The sequence below is a fragment of the Rousettus aegyptiacus genome, unplaced genomic scaffold (assembly GCF_014176215.1).
Source record: "Rousettus aegyptiacus isolate mRouAeg1 unplaced genomic scaffold, mRouAeg1.p scaffold_m13_p_1, whole genome shotgun sequence".
In the NCBI taxonomy this organism is placed as follows: domain Eukaryota; kingdom Metazoa; phylum Chordata; class Mammalia; order Chiroptera; family Pteropodidae; genus Rousettus; species Rousettus aegyptiacus.
In genome coordinates this window covers 26745697-26763521 of record NW_023416284.1, presented here as the reverse complement: position 1 = coordinate 26763521, position 17825 = coordinate 26745697, and the positions used below count along the sequence as shown (strand labels likewise).

The 17825-nt window shown below is 46.1% G+C and overlaps 1 protein-coding gene across 11 annotated transcripts in view; it reads left to right on the top strand.

The window, feature by feature from the left end:
- The window catches only part of HIVEP3 (HIVEP zinc finger 3), a 432406-nt gene that overhangs the window by 326567 nt on the left and 88014 nt on the right, over positions 1-17825 (top strand). For 10 of the 11 annotated variants that reach the window (XM_036232703.1, XM_036232685.1, XM_016140000.2 and 7 more), the window contains one exon: positions 13979-14177. The gene's annotated coding sequence lies outside the window, so the exon portion shown is untranslated. Of the gene's footprint in view, positions 1-11569; positions 11697-13978; positions 14178-17825 lie in introns of all 11 variants that reach the window. The other variant, XM_036232708.1, reaches the window with a different exon arrangement.

Below are 17825 nucleotides of genomic sequence, written 5' to 3'. Positions count from 1 at the left end.
CTTCTCCCCTTGCCTGGACCTGGGCGAAACCCAGAGAAAACATGGGAAACCAGGGTCGGGACAGGGGTAAGGCGAATGAGGTGCCCGGGGTGCAGAATTTGCGGAAGCACTCCCCCCCAGCACCATACAAATGTGGCACGGAAAATCTAACCCACATTCCATTTTATAGATGAGGAAACCGAGGCCTAGAGAATGGAAATAACTTGCTCAGGGGCACATGGAAAATTAGGGGTGTGCTGGGACCAGAACATAGCTATCTCGCCTTTGGCTCTGGGGCAGGTTCACTTTCCTTCCATTTAAATGCCTGAATGAGTGGCTGAATGAGTTTATTGCTCCAACATGTATTTATTGAGTACCTATTTTGTGTTGATACTATGCTACGGGTTAGGCTACAGCTTGGTGGTAAGACAGACAGAGCCTGGTCCTCCCCTGAGAATATATTCTCCTTGAGCAGAGAATATGTAATTATGCATTAGTTCTTTAATTACAGTGGTGATAAATGCTATGCAGGGGATGATCAGACATCTTGGGCTGTGAGTGGTTGTGCAGATTGTGCACTGGACAGGTGCATGCGGAAGTCCCATTGGGGGGCCTCCATTTAAGAGGACAGTGTAATTTGGAAGACAGGACCAGTGTGTTCTCAAAGTAACTGCACAGGACCATGGGAAACAACTGGGAGAGCCAAGATGGAAGAACTCAGAATTGCTGCCCTAGCTGCCCTAGCTGCTGCCTTTCTTGGGCTCTGGGTCCTCACCTTCTCTCCTTTCCTGTTTGGTGGTCAGTTGACATGCAATCAGCCCTCACTTGGCGTCTACAGCATGAAGGGCCAAGGAGACCAGCAGGAATGAGGCATTGCCCCATCTTGAGGGGGAGAGCTTCTGTTATCCTGGATTGGGTTTAAAGGCATGGAGGCCTGTGATGGCAGAGGGGCTGGACTCTTTAGAAATAAAGGAGGCTTCTCTGCCTGGACAAATCCCAGCTCTCGATACTGCCTATTCTCTGGAATGCCAGGCCTGGAAGGAGCCTGGCTTCTAGGAATTAGGCATCTCCTTCCCACCAGAGCACTGTGCGGCTTTGTGCCTCTTACCTCTCTGGTTGTCCCCACATATATGAAGGAAGCACGTGGAAAAGCACAGGGAGAGGCGGGTGCTGTTGTTGTACTAAAACGCCCCGCCTGTTGGTTGAAGCCAGCTCCTGGGCAGCTGTGGTGTGACCTCAGAGAGCCATTTGCACCCCTCACACACTAGCTGGGGACTATAATAAGCCGCTCACTTCCCTGAGCCTCACTTTATCTGTAAAAAAAAGACAATGAGAAAGACCTATCTCACCCGATTGCCAAAACTGAGAAAAAAGAAACGGATATAAAAAGGTTTTTAATGTTTTAACTTAAATTTTATTATTTTAAATTCCTGGCTCATCGGAACATAGAAATTGCCACCAAATGAGGGCATTCCTTCAAGGATCTAAAAGGTATCTAATGTATTTCCAGAGCTAGAGACCAATCCTGGCTTTCAGGAAGAGTCAAAAAAAAAGCTATGTGGTTCTCTGTTTTTCTTCAATTGGGAAGAATTGTTCCGGCTGGTAAATAAATCAACTCCTTAACAGGGAGTTAATACAGAAAGGGTCCTTAGAGATGGGTTTATCTGAGTCTTTGGTTTGACAGAAGGGGAAACTGAAACCTGGAGGGGAATGTGATTTGTTCTCAGTCACATGGCCGAGCTGGGGTCAGACCCCAGGTCCTGCCTACCTCCTGCCATCCCACATCCTGCCCCACGGTTCTGGGAGTTTGGCTATTTAAATATTGGTGGGTAGAGGTGGCCTGGTACGGAAGTAGGAGGGGAGGGTGACCCCAGTGAAGGTAAGAGGTAGGCACAGTCTGGGACAGGAGTGAGCAGGGAGGACAGGAAGAAAGCAACACCGTGGAAGGTGGAACGCCCTTCAGATTTCCTTCCTCCTGGAACTGCCCCGAAGCCTCGGCCGATATCCAGGTTCCCGGGCCACACAGCCACCTGAAAGGCAAGCATCAGAGCATCAGGCCATTCAGGGTCCTGGGGCTGCGGCTCAGAGAGAGAGAGAGAGAGAGAGAGAAAGAGAGAGAGAGAGAGAGAGAGAGAGAGAGATGGCAAGTCCCCTGGGAAAAACCTTTGGTCTAGGTGGACTGGGGACCTGCCAGTTTGGCAAATTCACCTGTTGCTTATCCTGGAAAGTGAGTTCCTGACTGTGGTGATGTCAGGGCCACACCCTGCCAGGCAGGCCAGTGGCAGTGTGTTTATTCATTGTTATTCATCACTCATTCATTCCACATGCCAGGCACTGCACTAATGAGCGCTGGCGGTACACAGACAGTACATGTTGTTCTTGCCCTAAAGGCGCTCACCGTCTGCGGGTTGGAGGGACACACAGGAGGCTACTATCTCAGTTCAGTGTAGTCGGTGTTATAGAAAAGCTCTGGATGGAGGGCCAGGAGAGAAGGGAGTTCCAGCCGGGCCCCTGGATGGTGGGAGGCGCACTAGGTGGGATTGCCAGAGCCGAGCTTGCGAAGACCGGTGGGAGTCTGCCAGGCGGAGAAGGGAGGAAGACCTTCCTGAGAGCGGGGACAGTGTGAGCAAGGGTTTGCAGTCTGAGGGAAAGGCAGCATGCCTAGTATTATCAAAGAGTTGACGGGCAAGGAATGAGGGAAAGTGTCAGGAGGTGGGTAAGGCTGGGAGATCATGGTGACCACACGGGGAAGGGACTAAGGACTCTGGATTTCCGATGGCGGGCGGCAAGCATGGGAAGTGGTTACAGAGCACCGTGATGTGTGCTTATTATTCTGTGATGCAGGCACAGCACTCTGTGCAGCATGGACAGTGGACCCGGTGGCAAGGGGGCGGAGAGGAGCTAATAGGTTTGAGAGACACTTTGACAGAGCCGGTTCACTGAAAACGTGGTGACGACGTAAGGAATGTGGAGGATGAGACGTCTGCAGTAGCTCCTGGACTTCTCAGGATACCTCACGTGACATTCAAGGCCACCGTGCTGAAATAGAGAGTCTGGTCCTGTGCTGCGGGCTGCTCACCTAGGACTCAGTCGTGGCACCAGCACTGGGGTGGGGCTGTGAGCTCCCACTGGTGTCCCAGTCCCTGGCTGACACCCTGGTTTGCTGGTTCTCTCACGAAAAACCAAGATGAGTATGTGGATGTTGTCGGGCTGTTGATTCATCTTTACCAACACACCTACAGATATTTTCCCCTGTCACCCAGGGGTAGTAAATTGAGAGAACGCAGTGTTTATTCACTCATTTATTGTCACCAATTATGTTCAAGGCTCTGTGAGTGATACAGAGATGAATCACACACATCCCAATCCTGTCCTCAAAGATTGTGTGGTTTGTCTGTGATGCCTCCAAGCATTCATATGCATTGTATTCCACACACAGGGGAGAGAAGGTGAATGCCACAATAAAGAGACCAAGTGCTGTAAATGAGAGATCATTTCGGGCCTGAGAGAGTAGGGTACGGGGGGCTTTGTGGAGGAGGTGGCATATGAGTGAGCTCACATGGAGGATGTGGTTGGATCTGTCCACAATGAAATGGAGAAAAGCATTCCAGACAGAGTGAACTACAGAGAGGCATGAGAACTCTGTGCGGGGTAGTTTGGCAAGAGCAAACTAAGGGGCCGATGATATCAGGAGCAGCCTGGCAAGTGTAGCTCCTCTCCAGGAGGAACCGCTGAAGGATTTGGGACAGGGAGGGCTATGATGAGAGCTGAGTGTCAGGACAGTTTATCTGGCTTTATGGAGTGGGTGAGCACAGACACTGTTGCGTATTGGTCCAGAGAAGGGGACAGCCATTGGCGTGTTAGTAAGGACGATGGGAAAAGGGGACTCCGTTCCTATCGATTGACACTTACTGAGGCTTTAGGCCAGGCACTGTTTAAAGCACTTATATGGATTAACTGACTGAGTGAGTCTCCCCCACATCCAGCAGGTAGATTCCTCTGTAATTCTCATTTTACAAATCACTGAGACCCAGAGATGTTAGGTAAGTAACCTGCTTCTGGTTATACGGCTAGGAAGTGGAGGATACGGGATTCGAACCTGAGGAGTCTGTGCTCTTAAATCTCACCTAAAAATGACTTCCCAAAGGGACTGAGCAGTTGAAAGCTGGCCCTACCAGGGTCAGGGCCTTTCCTCCTACCTGTCAGACAACCCAGAATGGCGAGGCTATGTGGCTCAGAGGCTGACCCAGGAGCTCCGCACGCCTGTAAGTTGTGAGGGGCCCCACAGAGCCCGATCTGGTTCACAGATCCCAAACAGCCTACATAGAGGTAGTGACGATGTAAATAACTGATGCAATGGAAACTTTCTATGGAAAAAGGTACCCGCTTGAACAGCCACAAAGTCCAAAAAAAGGAAGAACAGCAGAACAGACCCAGAGGGCTCAGCAGCGAACAGTTTCCTTTGGCACAGCCTTTTCTGTCTGACTGAGACTCTGAGCTGGTGGGGTGGGGGAGGGAGGCACTGGGCACGAGCAGGGCAGGTTGGAATCCAGACCAGAAGCTTGCCTGGGTCCCTGGAGGGCACTAGGTCACCAGCTTCCCTTCTGAGCTAAGCAGGCAGCCATGTGGGGGTGGAAAGCAATTCTCCCTCCAAACACGCACCCAGTTTCGAAATCTCCACAGTAGGTATTGATCTCTCTTGTCCCCACTGTGGGCAGTGGTTGAGGTCGAGGTGGTCCCTGGGGCCTCAACCCACTTTTCTTTGTCTGCGTTCTCCCTCTGAAGAAGTCTTAGCAGTTTTTTTATGGGATCTAGAAGCTAAAAGGTCAGAAATCGCCAGAAGAAGAAAAAGAAGAAGGTCATTTTTTGGAAAGTCGACTCTGTATTATTTAATTCTTGCATTGACCCAGGGTATGCACTGTCGCTCCCATGTTAGAGATGAGGAGACTGAGACTCGAAGTGTTAAATGGCTGTGGCCACACAACAGAGACTAGTGGTGCTCGATTTTATCCAGTGCCAAAGCCTGGGGTTCTCCTGCTCTGCAAGTCCATCCACATCTGCTTTCTACGCCTCCCTTTCCTTAGCTTTCAGACGGTGACAACAGACGTGGCCCTCGCATCAGTGTGACTGTGAGATAACGTAGGGGCAGCACACAGCAAATGTTGGTTTCCTTCTCTACTCCTCCCTCCGTCACTACAAATTGGGGAGATGTTATGAGCCTTTCTGGGAAGGGGAGGGAGCAGCCCAAGTTTGGGGCTCCTTAGAAGAAAGGATCATAATCACTGATTTTCTGGCCCATTTCCCCTGATAGATCTGGAACACCCCGAAACAGGAGCCAGGGCTACTTTACCTTTGCACACTAGGGTCTAGCCCAGTGACAGGGAGTGTTGTCCAGGTTCACTCAGCTGGAACTAGCTGGACCTTAAGCGTGGGCCAGTCCAGTGGGCTTTCTACTGCATGCAGCTTGGGGAGACTTCCAGTGAGAGAGGGCCGCCATGAGGCGTGGTCTGGTACAGCAGGAAACGACGCCTCTGGCCCTTGTCTGAGCGCTGGCAGCTCTCAGCACCCCGACCTCACACACAGCCCCTGGGGGTTCATCTGTACCTCCTCTTCCTGCTGCTCTTTTAGACTCCTGGGCTGGGTGCCCTCCACACACCATTCAGTGCCTCCCTCCCCCTCCCTTAAAGTGCCCGAAAACCATGAATATTTCTTATGCCTAATCCCAATACAAAGTTTATGGGATGGGATATTCCCGCCTATCACTAAATGGAATCCATTACTCTGCACCTGAAGTTCCTCTTTTTCAATTCTCAGTACAAATGGAAATGTATCACCATCTTCTATTTTTAAAAACTCTGCTCTTACTGGCAAACATTCCCCAGGTATTTTCAACGCCTGCTCTGTCCATAGCAAAGGCTCTGAGCTCTGTCACCCTTCTCTCTGCTCACTTTCCTTGTTTGGGACACCTCACTACTTTATGGGAGGGGACAGCTGTGTATCTGGAGAATGCTGCCAGGAACTAAGAAGAATCCAGAAGCAGCCTCATGCCTGCTATCGGCATGTGGCAGCAACATCAGTCTGAAGTGCAGGCACTTGAAGCAACCGCAAGCACCCCAGGAAAGTGAGAGCCCAAAGCTTTCCCACAGGGAAGGAGGCACGAAGGCTCTCAGAGCCAATGCAGAACAGGAGCCAGAAAGAAGACAGACTGACGGAGGGAGGTGACTTGGAAGGTCTCCCACCATAACTGAACAAGGACACAGGCATTTATTGATTGCCTCTTGTGTACTGGGTCCATACTAGATCTCTCATACACTTTGTCTCATCTGATCCACACGATGAACCCAGGGAGGAGCGATGTTCTTCATTTTTCACTCATGAGGAAAGGGAGGCTCAGAGAGGTGAAGTAATTCAGCTGAGGTCACACAGCTATTAATGGGTGAAACCGGGGTCCAAACCCAAGTTCTTCTGATGTCAGGGCTGACTCTCCATGCTATCCAGGCTGCTTCCCTGGCTTTGGATAAAGAAAGCATGCCAACAATTCTCCCCTCTTGCCCTCTCAATTGCTAAGAAGCCTGGCATGATCCACTGAGATTACTCCATGTGATTCTGCCATGCATGTTCAGAGTCTTGGATTTTCTAGTTTTCATATTGATCTACAGACCGCAATAGCAGAAACAAAAATAAAAATAGAAAGATTCATCCCACAATTTCCTGCTCCAAGCAAATCAAACTCAGCTTATCCATGTGCCGGCCCCATCTGCAGACGTCCTAATCATAGTAATGGACAGGCTACAAGTCAGGAGAGCAGCCGGGGCCTCAGAGCTGGCCTTATCTACCTTCTCCAGGGTCTGGTGTCAGTGCTGGATTCCTCTGGCTTCCTTGCCAGCCCTTGGAGAGCTGCTGTGCCTGCAGCTAGTGACCCAATGAGGCTGGCCCCTGAAGGCATCTGGGCTTTTTTTAACCCTTCACCAGCTGAACTTCCCTTACGACAATGACAACCCCTAGTGCCCAGGCAGGATGTGGGGTGCCCTCCCCCTGTCAGCAGAGGCCATGCTGCGATGCTTTGGTTCCACAGGGAGGACTGGCCTTCCTTCTTGTGGTTTTGGGTGGGGCCTGCAGAAGAGCTGGCCCTGGTTCTTCCTGCCCTGGGTGGGCGTCACCTTGGAAATGGGCTCCTCTTGCCCTTGTAGGCCTTCTTTGTTCAGCTGTTTTCTAAAAATAAGACACTTTTTAAAATAATTTTTAAATTAGAAAAGTGATGCACGCTTGTTGTAAAAAAAAAAAAAAGAAAAGAAAAAGAAAAAGAACAGTATAGAAACATATCAGAAAGACAATGCATGCTTCAAATCCCATCCACTCCACAGTCCCCCTCCAGGGGCGAGCTGGCAGTTTGGTGTTTATCCTGCAGGTCCCTTATAGCATTCACAGCTACACAGGTATGTGTGTGTGTGATGTTGCTTTTCCCCTTTTATCACGCTGTTTCGTTGAGAAGCGTGCTTAGCTAACTAAGTGTGTAGGCTCCAGAGTCAGACAGACCAAAGGTTACCACCTGTCAGGTCTCTTAGCTAAGTCTCTTGTGGGAAATGGGGCTAGCAGTGGTACTGTCATCTAGCAGGCTGTAAGGAATAAGGGAGATCACCCCCGAAAAGTGTTGAACCCCTTGTTTGACACATAAAGTCACAACGAATCTCCGTTACTGGTAGGAGCGTATATTTATTTTTTAATTAGGAAAAATTATTGTCCCATTACTATTCCATTGGGTGGATTTATCATTGTTTACTTCTTAAATCAATTCCCTGCTAATGGATATTATATTGTTTCCAAGTCCACTGTTAAAAATGGTGCCACAATGGTCATGTATATGTGTGCATCTGTGTGCATATTTGTGTAAGACGACGTGTGTTTATTTGTGAAGCTGCTGGGGCAACATAAATTTTGGCCACTCCTCTCTAACACTGGATGAGAGCAATCCTTTTCCTCTTTGCCAATCAAACAGAAGAAAGGTGATTTTAACTTCGACACATTATTAAATTATTAATAAGGCCAAGAATCTTTGCATATCTTTTATTAAACATTTCCGTTTTTTGTATAATGATCTTGTTTATTTTTTTTTCTTCATTTTATTAGCTGTGTGCCTTTTCTTGTTGTTTTGTGCATGCTTATTATTATTATGTTATGGATAGTGACCCTGTTTTATACATGTTGTAAATATCTTTATCTGGCCTGTCATTTGCTTTGTAACTATAGATGGGGCCTTTTGATATATGTAGTAAAATATATCCTTTAGGGGCACTGAGATCCAGTTCAGACTTTGAAAATTATTTGCCAATACTAAATCATACAAATATTCTAATAGTTCTGATATTTTCTTGTGTATATGTTTTGCGTGTATCGTTAATCCAGATAAACTTCTGTGTGAACGTGGTGCAAGTACTCTATTTAAAATAGAATTCTCCACCTCCTCTCACTTTGTATCTCATTTGTTGTCATACCATTTATTTTTCCTGCTTGTTTGTTTACTGTCTACCTCCCCTGGCTAGACCTTCAACTCCACAAAAGCAGGGGCCTTTTCTGTTTTGTTCACTGCCCAGACACAGTGTCTTATACATAGTAGGCATTTAATAAATATTTGTTGAATGGATAGACAGCCAGACAGAGCTGTTTAAACAGCTCTCCTGTTTAAATAGTCCATTCTTTCTCCATTAATTTGGAATTCCATCTTCAACAACCTTTTTTATTTCCTCTATCATTATTTGTCTGTTTATGTTTTTACTCTCTTCTTCAGTTTTATAATATGTAATTTTCTAGAAAATCATCAGTTTTCAAATTCATTGACCTCAAGTTATGTGTCAAATTCTCTTTAAATAATGTTCATGTACATGTTTCCATTGTTCTTCGTAACACTTATTTGTGATTCTGCTCTTCGCTGCTTATCAGATCAGCCAGCAGATTTTCCATTTTGTTGGTCTCAAAAATAGAGTGTGGCTATTGTGGCCTCTGTACTTTTGTCATTCATTTGTTTTTGTTTTCAACTTTATTCATTTCTTCCTTCTATACTATTTTGGTTTATTTTATCCTTTCGAAGCTCCCCAAGTTAGGTGCTTAATTCACTGAGTTGCAACCTTTCTTATGATATCACAAAAGCATTTAAGGTTTGTATTCTCTTCTAACTGCAGCTTTTGTTACAGTCCACGGAGTTTTAAAAGTGGGATTCTCAATGTTGAACATTTATAATACTCCATAATCTTAGTCCTCTTTGACTCAAGAATTAATTAGAAAAGTATTTTTAAATTGTCACATGCATAGGTTACTTTTTAAATTTTTGCTATTTGTTAATTTCTAATTTATTGCATTAAGAACTGAGACTATGGTATATGTGTTGGATTTTGAGTTTTTCTTGTCTGGTACAAGGACATTTGAGAAAAGGTGTTTTCTCTGGTTCATAAGTAGGTGTGAAGTTAGCCTCACTATCTTCAAATCTTCCATAGTTTTCGTTGGAGGTTACTTATACCATCAAATTGTGAGTAATGGGCTCAAAACTTTTGCGTTGTTTTACCTTCTCCTTGTGGTTCTAAGAATGTATTGTTTCATGTGTGTTACGCTTCTGTTGTTCATGGTGAAGGAAGGTAAAGGTTCATGATTTTTGTATCTTCTTGGAGAAGCAGACCTGTTAGCCATATAAAATGCCCCATTTTATTCTATTTAACATTTTTGCATTTTGGCTGATATTAGTATTGACTTTCTTGCATTCTTTTTGTTACTATTTTGCCTTTTATGACTTTTTGCCATTTCTTTGATTTCAACTTTTCTTTGTCAATTTGTTTTAAGTCAGTCACTTCCAAACAGCATATGGCTCAGTTTTTTATTTAACTTAACCTGATCTTTTGTCTTAATCACATTCTTGTATTTATTGATATGTTTGGTCTTACCTTCTTCATCTTATTTTATGTCCTTTTCTTATGATACTTATTTCAATCCCGTCTAGTTTTTCTTTCCTCACTCTTAATGCATTAAGTGAATTTTCTTTGTTCCTCCCCACCCCACAAGCACAGTACTTTAAAAGGCTCGTGTGTTATTTTTCTCTTTAAAATAATTAGCCTTCAATAAAAAATTAAAAACCCATACTTTTCTATTAATGTCTAGAATTAAATGGTGTCTACTTCCCAACAAGATGAGACCATCGTCAACATTTGTTTAGATTTGACTGTACATTTTTCTGCTTTTATTGTTTATCACTGTTTCCTATGTATCCTGTCCTGCCCTTTTCTTGAATTACTTATTCTGATACAATGTTTGTTTGGTTGGAGTAATTCCTTGAGTACTTTTTTAGAGAAAAGATAAGTGGGTGGTGTACTATTTTTAGTACCTCTCTCTTTGGCTTTGAGACTTGACTCAGTAAGAGATCTCAGGGTTTTAACTCTTTCCTCAGAGCTCTGTCAACTTTCTCTGTTGCCCTCTAGCAGTGGATGATGTGGATGTCAAGTCCAATGTCAATTTGATTCTCAAAACTTTTGTAGAGACTGTCAGAGATGAAGCTGAGTTTATTGCTTGCTTGTGTAAGGGGGAAGATCACCTCCGCGGAACCTTGACATGTCTGGAGGACCAGCACAAAGTAGGGATTTGCTGAAGTTCATAAGTCTCCAAGTGGGTTATATGGGACTGGTGGAAACAGGGAGGAGGAACTATGAGGCTAAGCAAAGGATTCAAGACAATCTCAGAGCACAAACTGTTGATCGAAGAACTGATGGATCCTTCAGGAAGTTTCTATAATGAACAGTCAAGCCATTTACCGGGGCTAGAGTGTCCTAGAAGAAGCAAGTCATGCTAATGAAGACAGTACAGAGTGCGGGTGGATGAATACTATTCCCCCCTCCCCGGCCTCACTTTAGTTTCTGGAAACATGAAAGATTTACTTATTATTCTTGGATTTCAGGCATCTCATTCAGCCTGCCCTGCCCAAGCTCCCACTGCCTCTGAATGAGTTTCCCGGGTGTCTGACAGGTGGGCTTTTCCCTACTCTTGTTGGGTGATGCTGGCTTAGCTCTGATTAGATTTTCTGTCACTCCCACTCATCTGCTTTTCCTCAGACTAGCTGACCAGCTGGTGCTACTATGGGTCTGTTCTTATTCGCACATTTCTCTCTTTATTTCAGCGGTGTTTGGTGGAGAAAAGGTAAACAAATGGACATAGTTAGCCATGTAGAACCTCAGGTGTGTGTGTGTAACTCAAAATGCAGGCATGTCCACCAGCTCTCCCACCTGCTTCAGGTGATGCTGGCCTCACTCGTGGGTAGGAGATCGGCAGCTTACCCTTTCCACCTCATGCTATCTCCTCGAGCCACACCCCTAATCTGACTGCATTACCTCACTGACTAAAATGATTCGATGACCTCACTCCACCACAAGATCAGGTCCGGGCTATCTCATATATCGAGTTCTTCCCCTGCCCAAGTCTTCCCTCATGAGCTATCACTTCCCCTCACCTCCAGTTATGTGAACAGCATGGAATTTCTTGAACGTTTGGCCAGTTAGGGGTCTCTGGTCTACTTCCTTTGTTTAAAACATCCTCTCTCTTTCTGTTATACATTCAGACACCATCCATATGGACTACCCTCTTGTCTATGCCTTCGCCATGTGGTAGCTTAGAACCAGCGATGCTGGAATGAATTTCTTTGATCCTTTGCCCCGTTTCCACCCCCAGATGTTATCCCCTTGAAGGTAGGGACTGAATCTTTGCTATCTTTTATCCCCAGCACCTACCACCACACCTGACCCAAAATAGGCACTGAATGCGCGCGCATCTGTTAAATAAATAAACAACCAAATTAGGTTCTAAAGAGAATTGTTCTACACTGACCATGAGACACCATACCAGGCTCTAGGGGATGAGTCAGACTGACCTGCCAAGGTGTGTGCAACCCACAAGGGGTATAAGACTCCTAGAGTCTCTGTGCACACGGGTGCTGTTATTTATCTTGAAAAGCACGACAAATATGCTCAGGGTATTTTAGAAAGGCAGGACTTAAGTCCAGTTTTGCAGAGCTGGCTGAGCCTTCTGAGGGAGGATGGGTAGGATTTGGCTGGGTAGACATGATCATAAGGGAAGGAAGTAGTATTTGAGTGAAGGCTCAGAAGTGGGCAATTGTGGACAGTGTTTATAAAAGAGCATGTTCTGAGAAATCAGTGTTTCTTCACTGGAAGGGATCAAGCACAGCCGTTTTCAGCAATAATTAAGATCTTTTGGAGAGTGTGAGGTCAGATCTGGGGGTGATGGAAAACTGTGGAATGACAAAGAGCTGGGACAACAGGACTAGGAAATGATAGGCAGAAGCCATGAGGCAAGTTCCACTGCACCGTTTGGTGGTGTGATGCTGTTCTGAGGTGTGGGACATGACTGGCTAGACTTGAGAGCAGCAAAGATGGTGGGGGGCGGGTGGAGGGCAGCAGAGGGGCTTCAGTTACGCATACATTCTGTAGAAATCAGAAGTGGGATGTAGTCGCCAAAACACTAACTATTCCAGGGCTATGTCAATAAAAAGCATGGTGCCCAAAAGAAGGAAGATGACAAAGCTCCAGGCTTGTGTGCAGATGACTCCAGACCTGGATTACTGGGTCCACTCTGGGATCATATCCATAGCAATTACAGCATCTGTACCGCATGCCAGGCATTGGTCCAGCCTTTATAGATATTGAATCATTAAAACCCCAGGAGGTGCTTGCCATTCTTAGCCTCCCCTTTACAGACACAGCAAAGCTAAGCAACCTCCCGAAGCTGCAGAGGTAATGAATAGAAGGGCTGGCTTGAACCCAGGCATCTTGACCCCAGAAGCCACATTCCAGCCATCACACCATACTGCTTCTAGCAGATAAACTAAAGTATAGTCCCAAGAGAGCAGCATGGATGTGACATACCACACCATACTCAACTAAAACATCTCGGGCTTTCTAGATCAGGAAGCAATTTTCCTCTGTATTTTCTTATTTGATCCTTACAATAGCCTGGAAGGTTGATTACTAAAAACCGATGCGCATTCATTCGTCTATTCATCCAGTAATTGTTGTTGAGCTTCTGCATTGAGTCAGGTCTCCCTTGGCCCTGAATGCTCTGTTTTGTTTGGTGACTTGGGGAATACAATGTGCTCTTATGTCTATTATTGTATTTAATTCTTACTCATGCCTGAATATGAGTCACTTTTGCAGGTTGCATTAGTTTTCTCTTGCTGTGTAACAAATTACCTCAAAATTAGTGACTTAAAACAACACCCATGTATTAGCTCACAGTTCTATATGTCAGAAGTCTGGCACAGAGTAGTGGGATTCTCCACTCAGAGCTGAAATCAAGGCGCTCCTAGGCTGAATTCTTGCCTGGCTGTTCTGGGGGAAAATCCCACTTTTCCAAGCTTATCCTGGTTGTTGACAGAATTTGGGTTCTTCGGTTGTAGGACTGAGGTACTATATTCTTTCTGGGTGTCAGCTGGTGGGGAGTGAGGTACTCTTAGCTCCCACATGCTGCCCTCAGGTTCTTTCCATAAGCCTCCTCTATCCTCAAGGCAGCAAATGCAAGTAAAATTCTTCTCCAGATTCTAATCTCTATAACTTTCTCTTCTGTGACCAGCCTGAGAAAACTCTGCTTTTGAAGGACTTTCTCATCTATGTCAAGCATATAGAATAATCTTCCTATTTCAAGGTCAACTGTGCCCTATAACACAACCTAATCATGGGAGTAAAATCCATCATATTCACAGTTCTGGGGATAATGCAAGATGTATACATCAGGGGGACAGGAAACCAGGAGAATCTGCCTGCTAAACTGGGTAGGGGGTGGCCACCAGGCCATACCGTCCTCCCTGGGGAACATGGGACTCTAGTCCTGCACCAAGGCAAGCAGCTTGGGAGGAGTTAGGGGCCTAGGCCTCCTGGCACCAGGTAGATATTGTTCTGTGTCTAAAGAAGCTGACCAAGCAAACTGCTTGACCATGTTTACTGACCTTCTACTGCAGGATTCGAGACACAAACCCAGCAGCCTCGAACTAGTTCATGGAGGAGCCTCAAGAGATACTGGCCAGGCAAGCTCTCCCTTCCAAAGGGAAGAGCAGAGAGTGAGCGGAAGGCAGCTGCAGCAGGAGTGGACATGAACTCTGGTTTTCAAAGAGAACAGCGTTTTAGTTTTGGTCATCGAAAGTGGTGCCTTCAGCACAGGTAAGAAACGGGCTGTCACTGCATATGCTTGCTGGGGGTACCATTTTGATCTTTCTTGCATAATCTTGCTAGTGCACTTCCTCTCTAAAGTATATTGTTATCACCATCATTATTATTGTTATTTTTGCTTTCCTTGAGCCTCTGTGAAAGTGAGAAGTTCTCAGGACTTCCTTGGCCAAGAATAGAGGCCTTGAGTGCCACACTCTTTTACTGCTCCTATGCTGTCTCCCCCAAAATACAGTCCTGTGTCTCTAATGCCTCAGTTTCGATTCTATCCCTGGCAGCAACTCCTCTTGAGGCACTACAGCCTCCCCACCTGCCAGCTCCATTGTGTCCTCCTGCTTTCCAGAGCTCCACCTGCTTCTCTGTCCCTCTCTCGGTCCTCCCCGCATGAAGGCTCTTGCCTGGGGTACCCCGGCCCACATGCTCCCTACTCGGAGGAGCACAGTGAATACTGAAGATCAAGGACGGTTTCAGCAGGGCCCTCCCTGTTATGATGAATTGAAAGGACATTGGGTTCTCAGCCCTGACTTCCCATTAGAATCACCTGGAGAATATTTTTAAATTCTAGTAGCACCTCCAGAGATACTTTATTTAACTGGCCTGGGGAAGGACCCCAGCACAGGGTCTGTGTGCGCGTGTGTGTGCGTGCGTGTGTGTGTGTCTTTTTTGTTCTTGGTGTGTGGTGTTAGAAGCTCATTGGGTCAGGAATATGTCTTATGTTTTGTCTAGCTGTGGATGCATCAGAATCACCCAGGGATGGGGAAGAAAGTGCTTAGTAGATAGATAGATAGATAGATAGATAGATAGATAGATAGATAGCTAGCTAGCTAGCTAGCTAGCTAGCTAGCTAGCTAGCTAAAAAGTGGATTCCCTGGCCCACCCATACTCTCTGCATCAGATCCTCGAGGATTGGAAACACAGGAATCTGTATTTTCATTCTGATGGAGCCAAAGTTTGGGTGCTCTGGGGCTTGGATGTGCTCATCCTGTGTTTGGGTCTGTGGGTTTGGCTGTGAGTCCCAGGTGGTGCTTCCCAGCCCTGTGTGCAGTGAACAGTGCCTACTCCCCTTTCCTCCAAGCAGAAGTTTTCTCATGAGAAGAGGGCAGGCCTCAGGCAGCCTTCAGAGAGGGCGTCACTTGTAGCTGCCTGAACAGTGGAGTGACTGGGCCCAAGCCTCCACCCATAGCTGGCCCACCCCACATAAGCTCACTGGACCCACCCATGACCAGGATTCTCAATGGAAGGGGAGAAATCATCCCCTGGACTCAAAGGAAGAACTGAGCAAATGAGCTTCATTTTGAGGGGGATGTTTGATGCGGTGCTTAATAGTGAAGGCTGTAGATCTTACGAGCATCAAATCCCAGCTACCGCAGTTGCTCAATCTCTCTACCTTGTCTTTCTCACTTGTGCAATGGAAAAGTAGTGGTTACCTACCTAACAGGACTACTGTGAAAACACAGGTAAGGGCCCTAGAATGGTGCTGGACACACAGCAAAGGCTCCTCAAACATGAGCAGCCCCTCTCACTCATGCAGGCAGCTCAGCCACCACCCTGTCCTCCCAGCGGCAGCACTGTGACATGTCTGCCATGCTCCGCTACTGGGTCCCAGCGCATAAGTCCGTAAGAGTCAGGGTGAAGAAAAGGAGTGGCACTGCACATGAGCCCTGGCACTTTACAGCCAAGATTGGGTCCTACAGAAAACCCAATGAAGCTGGTTCTATTGTTCCTTTTGTGAAAATAAGAAACAGCATGGAGAGGTTCGGTCATTTAAAGACAGTCACTCAGCCAGTAAGGAACAGCACTTTCTTCTCTACTAAGATGCTTCCTGAAGCAAGGCAGTGACAATTTCAAGGATAACTTTTCCCTCAGGAATATCTACATTCTAATCGGAATCAGTAGGGCCGTAATGAATGGTTCCCTCTTCTTTGGCATCCTGGGATACCTCGTGGTGCCTCAATTTAGCATTTGTTTCGTTCTGTATGTATCACATCCGTTTCTGGTTCTACTCTACTGGCAGTCTCAGGGCAGAGTCTGGATTTATTCAGCTAGGTGCTCAGTAGATACCTGAACTAGGCTGGAAACAGAAACCTCTGAGAGATGCAAGCAGAGATAGGGGGAAGCTGTCATGGGACATGCAGAGCAGGGAATTCTCTCCAGACCTGGCATGTGTCCTCCCCTACTTCACTCCCAAACTCCTTTTCTGTCCATGCGGGCTCTGTCAGCTGCATGGTAGAATCTGAAGGGGATGATACTTGGTCGAGGGAAATGAGCTGTCAGTTTCAGCAAGAAATCTGGTCCCCACCCCTTCCTGTGCTCTCCCTGGGGAATAAAAGCATCTGTGATTAATGGGGTGCTGACTCAGTGCTTCTGGAGTATCCAGGAGCTCATGGCCAACTGCTGGCCCAGCTTCCCCAAGTCATCAGGGAAGGGGCTGGAATACAGCATCCGAATGAGGTGGAAGGCTCAGGCCCGGCAGGTGCGTGTGCCAGCCAGGAGCCAGCACTGTGCCAACTTTCAGTGGCATCGCAGACTCTCCTGTGCTGGAGAAGCCCATTCACGCCATCTGAGAATATTTGGAATTATTTGAGGGTGGGGAGATGTAGAGTCAGAGCCCCCCTTCAGTAGGGGCCTGAACTGAAACTTTCTCCAGAATAAATGTGATTTCTGAATGAGTGACTAGAGGATGAACCTAATCTGAAAATAGATACGAGAACATTGACTCTGCTGCAAAGCTCTCTGCTAGGAGTTTGAAAACTTTTATAGTCTTGGAAGCCATTTTTAAAAGTCGAATCCTACATGGAATGCCAATAATATAAAACAGGTTAAAGTGGTAGTTTATTAATACATGTGTATTAGTACATATTTATTTTTAAGTTCGAAATTTTAAAGTCTATTTATTAAGAATGCCATCAATAAAACTATGACTCTGATGCATAAAGCATTGAAATCTCAGGGTCTAGATTGTTGGTGGGCAAATTACAGCCCATGGGCCTAACCCAGGCTGCTGCTTGATTTTTGTAAATAAAATTTTATGGGAACACAGCCATGCCATTCATTTACACATTATCTATGGCTGCTTTCCCACTCTAATAGCAGGAGTGAGTAGTTGTGACAGAAACTGTCTGTCCCACAAAGCCAAAAATATTTACTATTTGGCCCTTTATAGAAGAAGTTTGCCGAACTCTGTTCCAGATAATCACTGTATTGCTGTATCAGCTGTCACATTTAGTATCAGTTTTTTGTTGTTTTGTGTTATTTGGGGGGGGAGGTGGGGGACGGGGGGGCTTGGTTGTACAGTGTTAAGAAAATTCTAAATCATATCAATAAGAGGCTGCGAATGGTGGATTTCTTACATCTCACCTCGAAGTCCAGGATGGTCTTCAGTTCAATGTGATGTGGACATTTGGGAAGGGGTAGAAGGGAATTCTGGTTTGCATCACTGACAGTTTCAGACAACTGCTTGAATTCCTTCTTATTACAACACTCAGACAGGAAGGAAGCGCACAATCATTTATGACATTTTTGTGATAATTCATGTAATATGTTCTCATATCACTGAAAGCTTTCGAGTGTACTCATTCGCTTGGTTTGTGCAAGCATGTGTAGTCCTGAATTTAAACAACGACAACATAAAGATGCCCAGTA